We start from the raw sequence: 9,359 nt of genomic DNA, 5'->3' as shown, positions 1-9,359 counted from the left end.
CCTTACCCTTTGAGTAAAGCACCCAGGGCTTCCTGACCCTGGCTCCCAGGCATATCTGTGCTCGTGATTGCCACTGTAGACCCTGCTCTTACTGCCCCTCATTGTTTCTGCCATGTCTGCCTCTCCAGCCCCTTGTCCCTTTCACTGTAGTGGTGCCGAGCTGTGCTCTGCCTCAACACTGCACCCCAAGGATGTCACCTGGAGCAGTTCTGCCATTGAGGGAGTAGCCTTGATGTCCTCCGAGCCTCATCTGTCTCCTCCATTCAGGAGAGTGGGCCAAGGTGTGTGGGGGGTGGGTCTGGGTGGGGGATGGGCAAGAAGAAAAGGGCGAGAAAGTAAAACCTTCTTCTCCATCTCCGACAGAGCCCCTGCCCCGCCCCCACTGGTCCCACTAAATCTTTGCTTGTCCCCGCCCTTTCCCAGGCTCTAGCCCTTCTTCTCACCCCCTTCTCAGTGGTCTGACTCATGTGTGCCCTGGGTTCTCATCTCTGGCAATGCTGTCACATCCTGTCCCCTCCCTGCCTGGGAGGAGGAGGACTACCCTTGCCAGGTGGGGCTCCTAGCATCTTGAAGCCCTCTGAAGGCCCAGCCTTCACCTAACCCAGAGGGTCCTAATGATGAGCTTTGCTGTGATTCTAATGGGAGAGAGCCCAGATGAGGGGGGTGTGAGCTGTGACTGCTGGCTGGAAACCGGCATGGGACCACTCTGCCTCACTCGCCGCCGGTTTCAGGCTCCTGGGAACCTGTATTTCTGTTTGTTTCTCATTCAGTCTGCCCTGGGATGGCTGCCTCCTCGGCTCTGCACCAGCTCGCAGCTAGTCTTCAGGTCAGTGCAGGATCTATGTCCACGGCCTTCCTGCAGGTGACCCCAGGAAGGCATGGGGGGAGGTGTCCACCTGTATTACTCAAGCCCTAGGTTATGCAGAGAAGGCCCGGAGGAGGAAGTGAGTCAGTGGGCAGAGTAACTCATGTCTCAAAATTCTGACTTTCCTTTTCAACCCACTGGGCCAAAAACCTTTGTCCCAACAGGATCTTGGGGGTGGAGGAGGGGCTGGCAGCCATGGATGTTAAAGAGACAGAGCCTCTTCCACCATTCCACTGGATTCCTTCTTTGTGGGTGGAGAGCCGTAGGAGCTTGTGACTGACTAAGGCCAGCTAGACCTGTAGGAAGTTGAAGACCTGCTAAGTGTGAAGGGTTGTCACAGGGCTGGGAAATACAGATGTCGCTGTAGGACTATGACAGCTGCCATTAGGGTGTTAATGACTGGGCCCTGTTTTTGCAGCTTCAACAAACCTGTGAGTTTGGTATCTTTGTGCACAAGGTACAGATAAAGGAAATTGAAGCTAAGAGAAGCAAAGGTACTTGTTTAAGGTCACAGTCCCACTACTCAGTAACTACACTGCCGTCTCAAGCTCAAAGTCAGTGCAAGGCCTGGAAGTTTCCAGTGACTGTGGAGGTGAGGGATGGAGTCACTGAGAGAGTGGAAACTCACAAAAGATTTTGAAGACCAAACAAGAGGACTTTTTCCATGTGGTTCAGTAGACAAAGGGACTTCCAGGCAGCGTAGTCACGTGTGAGGTGGTGGTACAGACTGGCCCTTTGTGGACAGGCTGGGACAGTATGGGGACAGAAGGAGCAGGCTGCAGAGGGAGAGGGACATTAGCATGTCGGTAATGGCTACCACCCTAAAGAGGCCAGGCCCCAGCACCAAAGCCTACACAGACTCTGTCCTTCTGAGAAAGGTGCAGCTGGGGGGCAAGACGGGCCTTCCAAGAGATGGAGAGACTGAAGCTAGGGTTGGGGTGGTCTGGTTGGAGATGGCCCTGATAACCCCAGGGGAGTCCCAGCTCCAGAACAAGGCAGACAGGTGGCTCAGAGGCTGTGACTTCTAAGCTTGGAAAAAACACAAGGTAGCGAAGAGGACTGGGAACTGAGAGCAAAGGAGGGAGCGACAATCGGAAGTCGGAGGAATGAGGCAATGTGGTTCCCTAGTGACCTGGGAGTGAGGGAATCCTGAGGGTGGAAGTGAATGTGTAAAAAACACACAAGGTGAGGGTGGGCAGATGGAGATCAGTGGGGTGCAGTCTTCATCCCTGGACCAGTGAGCAGGAGGAGCAGGGCACAGGCTCCCCGCTGGGAAACCTACAAAGCAAGGGAGCCAAGAGATGCCCTGGGCGTTGAGATCTCCTGATTTTCATTGACTTAGATTCAACTATTACAGCTACAGGACTGGAGCTTGGGGTGGGGTACTAGCTAGTTCAGGACTTACCACCATAGGGCCTCAGATAATAAGAGCCAGTGAGATACAGGTGTGGGGGCATACTCTAATTGTATTACTTGGGGCCTGAGGTAAAGAGGATTGTGGGTTCAAGGGCAGCATGGGCAATATGGGGAGACTCTGCCTCAAAAGTGAGTCAGCGGAGGGGTCAACAAGATGGCCCAGCAGGCTAAGGCACTTGCTTCTAAGCCTGATGACATGAATTTGATCACCGGGACGCACATGGAATATGTATGCACTCATCATACACACATACATAACATGGAAAATGAAGAGCCAGTGGGACAACTTTTACCTAATTGTCAAAGGGACACAATGGTTGGGTGTGGTGCTGCACGCCTTTAATCCCAGGAGGCAGAGGCAGGTAGATTTCTGTGAGTTCGATGCCAGCCTGGTCTACATAGTGAGTTCTAGGACAGCTAGGGCTATGTAGAGAGACCCTGACTCAAAACAAAATACAAAAGGAAACAAAATGGATATAGGTCTTCCCACTTGGGTGGCATTTGTTTTCGTCATGCTAGAGACAGAACTCGAGGCCACAAGCTCACTAGGCATCAATCTACAATCTACCTAGAGCACACGGGGCAGGGGTGGGGGTGAGGGGAAGCACGTGTATGTGCGCACACACACACATACATGTGCACACACACACACATTCTGCCTTTGTTGTTGTTGAGACAAGGTCTTGCTATGTAGCACAGGGCTGACTTAAAGCTCACAGCCTTCCTGCCTCCACCTCCCAAGCGCAGAGTACAGGTGAGCCTTAATGAGCCTTAATGTTCTGTAATCTTTATTTCTGCCCGAGGACATAATTGCATTTCTTTATTGCATGTGTGTGCTCAGTTTTTGGTTACTGTGACAAACACCCGAAAGAGAAACAGTTTAAAGAAGTGTTTATTTGTTCACACTCTGAAGGGTGCCGGCTATGGTCACATGACTCCTTTGCTGCTGGGCTGTGGGGGGGGGGTGGAATCATCACAGTGGGCACACGTGGCAGAGCCAGGCAGCTTACCTCATCACAGACCGGAAGCAGAAGGGCAGGAAGGGGCTAGAGCCGGATATAGCCCCAAGATGACAAGATGATGCACTCAGTGACCTACTTCCTTGAGCTAGGACCACCTCCTAAAGTTTGCATCACTTCCAGAAAGGCAGCACAAGCTGGAGACCAGCTCTTCAAGCAGAGCCTGTGGTGACACTTCATAGTGTAACAATAAAGGGCTGAGATTCCCACAAAGATAACAAGTCAAGTCACTGGTAAGCCACAAGGACCTCTGCCTCAAGTAGGGTAAAATGAAGCATGTTAGTTAGACGGACTGCCACACCAGGAGCGTGTATTTGTGCAAGCCGGATGCCACCCTTCTGTCCACCAGGCCATTCTCTAGGCATTCTCTACCCATTGTACCAATCAGCCATGGACAGAAGGATAGGCAAAGGCATGTAAACCTCACATAGGCTGTTCCTGAGGAATTTATTGTGGAGAAAAGGATCTGGAGTCAGAGAGCCCTCAGGGTGGCTCCAGACAAGTCAGAGATCGCTCTCAACTGCTGCATCTTGTGTCCCAGGGATTTTATTTTATTTTTTATTTTATTTTTCCCCTGCTCCCCCGTCCCAGGGATTTTAGAAGGGACCACATATAAAGAGCCAGGCCATAATACGTGTTCAGTAAATAGTAGTTCCCTTTCTATGTGAACATAAAAAATTCACACACAGGCAAACAGGTGTGAGTGTATAATAACATACAAGATACCATTCACAGATGCGTCCTAGTGAACATTTCTCCATCTTTAGTGAAAAAGAGTGGGAGTGGTGGATAGATTCCCCACCTGCCCAGATTTTCCACCCAAGCATATAATTTGGGCAGTAAGAGCCAAGGAAAGTTAGCCCTGCTCCCCACTCCCCCCCACTTGTCGAGTATGTGTATACAGGAAAGATGTGTCTCTGCCTAAGGTGCCTTCTGATTGGTGTAATAAAGAGTTGAGCAGCCAATAGCTAGGCAGGAGAGAATAGGCAGGACTTCTGGACAGAGAGGATTCTGGGAAGAAGGAGATGCCAGGGAGACACTGAAGAAGTCGGACATAGGGTACAGAGAAGAAGTAGCCAAAGCCACATGGCAGAACGTAGACTAATAAAAGCAGGTTGATTTAAGTTATAAGAGCTAGTGGAACAAGCCTAAGCTAATGGCCAAGCTTTCTGATTAGTAAGCCCCCATGTCATTATTTGGAAGTTGGCGGTACAAAGAAAGACAGACTCACTACAGGCCCTGCCATCCCCCCACCACACACACACAGGGAAGGGACTCAGTCGGTGGGGCCACAGCCTCTCCTTTTCAAAGTGCCATCCTGACTTGACATAAAGAGTGTGGCAGAGCCCATTAGAGTCCGGAGCCAGACAAGAAAGGAGGGGACCTCGGGTCAAAACAGTGTCGACACAAGGCTGTCCCTTAGGCAGTAGGAAGAAACCCTGCTGGAAGAGGCTGGAAGAATGAGAGGCAGTCAGCTGTCAGTGAAGTTTCCTTGTTTGGGGTAATGTACTAGGGCCCCATAAGGGACATTGCCCACTGATGTACAGAGCCCCTTCCTCTTTAGTTATCCTACATCAGGACCCTCGCCACCTCTGCCTGAAGTCCATTCTCTCCCTCACATACCCTTCTTCCTTCCTACCCCTCCCCTGCTCCTGTTTAGCGAGTTTCACACCCTCCTCCTCCTCCTCCTCCTCCTCCTCCTCCTCCTCCTCCTCCTCCTCCTCCTCCTCCTCCTCCTCCTCCTCTTCTTCTTCTTCTTCTTCTTCTTCTTCTTCTTCTTCTTCTTCTTCTTCTTCTTCTTTGCCTGTCCTGGGACTATCTCTTGTAGACCAGGCTGGCCTTGAACTCACAGAGATCCTCCTGCCTTTGCCTCCCAAGTGCTGGGATTAAAGGCGTGAGCCACCACTAAATGGCTTATTTTCTTCTTCTTGAGACAGGGTCTCTCCTGTGTGGACCAGACTGATCTGAAACTTACCAGTTAGACCAGACCAGCCTCAAGCTCTCAACTTCCTACCTTTCATTGTCTCTCCTTGGCTCCACTCCTACATGTTGGCCCCTCTGTGTCTGTCCCGACCATGTCAACCTCAGTGTGTGCTGTAAGCAGCACACGGTCTATTTCTTTCTCTGGTTTTCTTTTCATTTCTGTTTTCTTTCTTCTTCTTTCATACAATAAGCATGCTGTTTCTAATAGTCCTCTCGCCTCATACATATCAGCTCTATGGTACAAGACACTAGCAGTTTAGCCTGCTTGACGCTGAGTTTTCAGAATGCTTCCTGGAGTTCGGACAGATGGCTCAGCTGTTAAATGCTAGGCTCAAACCCAAAAAGACAGAGGAGGGGGCCCGGATGAAGCCCTTGTTAGTCCTAGTAGGGGACTCAGGTCTGAGTTGAGGCAGAGAGGGATTTTTGCCTCGAGGCTTGAGGCAGAGAAGGCTGAGTCTGGGTCAGTGGAAAAGGAAATCTGATAAACCTAATCATACTCAGCCATCACCACCCCCCTGCAAGAATTTTGTATCTTCTATCGGAGTCAGAGGGTGACCTGAGTTTAGGTTCAGTAGCAGAGTTGGTCCATTTAGCTCTGCAGATCTGAGGAGTCTTGAGACACACAGGATGTTGATGGAGATTAATAACAGAATGTTTTCTCCAGCCTTCTTGCTTTCAAGATGGGGCCCCAAGGCTTGGGGTAGGAAGGTATCTTTGCTAGGGTGAGAAGACAGGCTAGCCAGCACTCACTCCTAGCAGCAGGCCACTATGTGTCCTTATTATTCCTGCAGCAGCTGGCCGGAGCTATGTAGTCACACTGCTGCGAACACAGTAAGTGCTCCAAGAGGAACGGAAGCCGCCGGCTGAGAATATTGACATTGTCACTGTTCCAGCTGGGAAAACTTTACCCTAAGTTAGGCCAACTTCTGCATTTCTTCTCTTGAGGTCTCCCACTCTAGGCCTGTCTCTCCTTTGGCCCCCCTCCCCCTTTTCTTTCTCCCAGAAGCCTCCCTGACTCCTGCAAAAACTGCACAGTTTGCACATTATGGTAGTCACTTGCAAAGGCCTAGGGGCCTCATCGAAGGTTCCATTCAAATGTCAAGATGGATAGCAAAAGCACGAAAGGTTTTGTTGTTTACACAAAGGCTGTCTCTTGGGGCAGCAGGTCCCAAATGTCTTCAGAGCCAGGAAGGAGGATAACCTGGATTTTTCACTGTGGTTGGGGGTGAATGTTCACCTGGGAGGATCTCTCAGACAATGAAGGGAAGCTCCATCAGTTCTTGCAGGCTTGTGCAGGTATGAGCCATTAGGGAAGCGAACCGGGAGAGGCCTAAAGGCTGTTCACAGACATATCAAAGAATCCTGTGTTTCTAGGCAGGCCCATTCTGCTGGAGGAAGAGCTGACAGTGTAAAGTCAACTGGAGGGTCTGGGTGAAGCCGACAAGATAAAGTCCTTCGGAACAAAGAGTTTCAGCCCCGTGGCATGGAACTGGGAGTCCTCTCTCCAGATCTCCAGGCCAGGCTCAGATAGTCCACGGCTCCTCCATTCCAGTCCACCCCTCCCCGTAGGTCTGTCTGACACTTCCCACATTCCTCAGTTGGGTCTGTCTTCTCCCAGTCTCCCAGCTCCTGCTCCCACGTTCTCTCTGGACACTCCTTTGGACTGGAAATGCCATCCCTCATCCCTTTCCTGCTCCTGGTCCCCAGATCGGACATGCTGGTCCTTCCTGTTTGGGACAGTTTACGAGATAAGGCCTGGCGTGGGGCCCATCTGCCATCACCACATGACGCAAAGCTATTTTGGGCAGGACCCCTGTCTATACCAAGTGTCCACCCTGGCCCTCCTGGCCCTGGCTATTGACACACTCTTCTAGGAATAAGGCCAAGAACCAAGGGAGTTATCCAGAAGGGCAAATGCAATGGCTCGACTTCCCATTTAGCTTCCTGTTCCTTAACCACGAGTCAAAGCCTGAGAGAGGCCGGGTAGCTCTAGAAGTCACAGTGCGGATTAATACCATTCTAAGAGCAACCAGGGACAAACGTCCTCTTCCAAATGCCACCCAGCAAACTGTTATCACAGCTGCTCTTGTTTAGGTATGTCTGGCCAAACAACATCTGCCTGGAGTTTCCCTTAAAGCACAGCTGTGGCCAGTAGTGTCCAGTCCCCAGTTCTGCCTTACTCCCTTGCCATGGTTTGTGTGGCTTTGGACATCCAAATACACACCTGAAGTTTGTTCCCTCAGGAGGCAAACAAGGACAACAATCTTGACTTTCACAGGATTGGTAAGCTATGAAGTCAGACTGGCCACTTCCTGGCTCTGATTCTAAAGTTGTGCTCCTAACTGTACCCGGTTAAGGATGCTGGCTGTTCAAAAGCCAATCTTTAGAGGCTAGCCTGAGCTACATGGTAGACGTCATAGCAGGCTGGCAAGATGCCTTAGCGTGTAAAACACGTGCTATGCAAGCCTGATGACCTCAGCTCAACCACAGAACTCACGTCAAAGTAGAGGGAAAGAAGCAGCGATCCCACAAGATTGTCCTGGCCTCCCTATGCACACCACTGCACATTCTAGACACTGTTGAGTGGGTCTTTGCCGCTGGTCACTTTGTAGACCAGGCTGGCCTCAAACCCACTGAGATCTGCCTGCTTCTGCCTCCCGAGTGCTGGGATTAAAGGTGTGTGCCTCTACCACCACCACCTGGCAACATCTCTGGGTTTTTGGTGTGTTTGTTTTGTTTCTTCCCCCTCTGGCCAGAACACTACAATCTACTTTATCTCCTGGGACTAGTTCCTAAAACAGGCAGGCTACTTATCAGGAGCTAAACAGTGCGGTAGTAAATATGCGTTAGTTTGTAGGAAAAGACAAGGGGAACAATGTTACAAAGGTCATCGGATCTTCTGGTATCTGCAAAGCTAAAGGAAGACAGATTGTTTAGCAGTCACCATTTTAACCATTTAGGTGGGGCTTCTAGTTAGAATTCATTGTGCCAGGCAAAAGGAAGGGAAGTACTAAGTAATGGCCGAGGACACTCCCAAAGGAGAGGCCCTGCCACTCCAAATCTCACCAAAATCTGATTTGTGCTTAAGTGTTAATCATTAGCATAATGGTTAAGGCAGCTTCTGGGGTTAGATACTGTGCAATTAGAATCCCTATGTGTGGCCTCAGCCAGATCGCCCAACTTGAGCCCTTGTGCTCCCATCTTAGAGCAGAGAACACTTTGACGCCTGGTGTGAGGATTTAATGATCGCAGACCACATCTTCCAGCAGCTCACTCTGCCCGGCTGCTCCTGCACCAGTGCAGGCACTTGGGGCTGCAAAGAAGTCACACTTCCTTTCTGTAAGCAGAGCTGTCCCCCTCCCTGCCACACCTCTTCCAGGGCTGTGTCTACAAAGGCGCACCCCCTCAAACACAACTGCTGTGCCTGATGTAGCCTTGCTCCCACATGTAAATAGGGTGACAGGTACAGACCCGGGTTTGCATCCATTACATAGCGGTGACCATGACAAACTCTCAGTAACTGTCATTAGTAAAAGGCAGTGCTGTCTCTAAGGGCTGCACCTTTGGGGTGAAGGCGTAAGATCATCTATGTGGAAATGAGCCTCTTCTAAGGTCACACTGTGGAGACAGTGAATTGGACCCAGAATGCACTGGCTTCTCACACACCCGAGCAGAATCCTATTGGATGGCTCCATTTCCTGTTTTCCTTGCTGTGTGTGTGTGGCAGGTAATAAAAACTGACTTGAAAAAGCAGTATTTGTAAAGCAGTTAGCATAGTTCCAGCTGCAAAGGGTGTTTTCTTATTATTATAAGAACATATAGAAAACTATGCTCAGAAAAAAATGAGTCTTGGTTTTGCAACAGGGGAAATCTAAGTTAGACTTTAAAAAGTCCGTAATGATCTCTTGGAGTTCTCTTTCGGTTTGATACTTTCCCGGATAATGAGATCTTTGAGCCTACCCCACCTGTCTGCAGCCGGCACCACCGAGCACACAGTTATGGGAGTTGAGGTCCCATTCACAGCCCTTAGAGACAAAAGCTTCCCTTTGCTAATTACAATTACTGATGGGTTATCA

This window comes from Chionomys nivalis, chromosome 7 (genome assembly GCF_950005125.1).
Source record: "Chionomys nivalis chromosome 7, mChiNiv1.1, whole genome shotgun sequence".
Taxonomy (NCBI): domain Eukaryota; kingdom Metazoa; phylum Chordata; class Mammalia; order Rodentia; family Cricetidae; genus Chionomys; species Chionomys nivalis.
Note: the sequence above shows the minus strand (reverse complement) of the source record.